Below are 725 nucleotides of genomic sequence, written 5' to 3'. Positions count from 1 at the left end.
GGTTGCCTGCCTCATGGACAACTGGTGCAGGATCGATAGACTGACATTGCTCACAAGCTTGTACGACTTTTTTAACATCAGCACGGCTCGTTTCTGGTAGCATCTTCCGAGCCAAATACAAAGTACGGTCTACCCCTATATGGTGCATATCGTGCAAGTCTTTCAAGTCAAGATGGCCAGTAGCACAAACGCATGGTTCTGGTTCTCCCTCCTCCATTCCATACCCGCCAGTGCTTAACTACTCATTTTTCACTCTTGTCAGAATGTCTGCTTTGTTCTTTCTGGTCGGAACCAAGGTGATCGACAAAACCAGACCAAACTCATTAATAAGGCTTTTCAATATCCCTAATCGTCTCTTCACAATCAACTCCGCTGCCCCTTTGGTGTGCACTCTCCTCTCTTCCGATAGAACAGTTTTGATCCAACCAGCCACCGTTGCTGCGTCAGTGATAACTTAGATTTCAGAGATGTTCCATTTGATGGCCATGTTTACACCTTTCAACACAGCCTCCAGCTCTGCTACGTTGATAGGATCAAAATCTGAAGGTTTCCGAAGCCATGCAGCATCCCCTACCGCGTTGCCATTGACCTCAAGTAACACACCATATCCGATACTGCTAGCATCACACCATACGGTTCCTTTGAAATTCACTAGTTGATATTTCCATAGATCTTGTGACACCCGAATTTGAAGGTAAGCACCTTTCAGGTCGACAATCGTTGCT

General features: G+C 45.9%; 1 long non-coding RNA gene across 1 annotated transcript in view; it reads right to left on the bottom strand.

Annotated features, from left to right (window-relative positions):
• Nucleotides 1-14: 14 nt before the first annotated feature.
• Nucleotides 15-725, bottom strand: part of LOC118478379 — an 8,933-nt gene continuing 8,222 nt past the window's right edge. The window contains exon 3 of the long non-coding RNA XR_004859002.1: nt 15-723. This is a non-coding gene — a long non-coding RNA (uncharacterized LOC118478379). The remainder of the gene's footprint in view (nt 724-725) is intronic.

Source organism: Aplysia californica, unplaced genomic scaffold (genome assembly GCF_000002075.1).
Source record: "Aplysia californica isolate F4 #8 unplaced genomic scaffold, AplCal3.0 scaffold00521, whole genome shotgun sequence".
NCBI classification, from domain to species: Eukaryota; Metazoa; Mollusca; class Gastropoda; order Aplysiida; family Aplysiidae; genus Aplysia; species Aplysia californica.
Note: the sequence above shows the minus strand (reverse complement) of the source record. Positions and strands in the feature narration are given on the sequence as shown.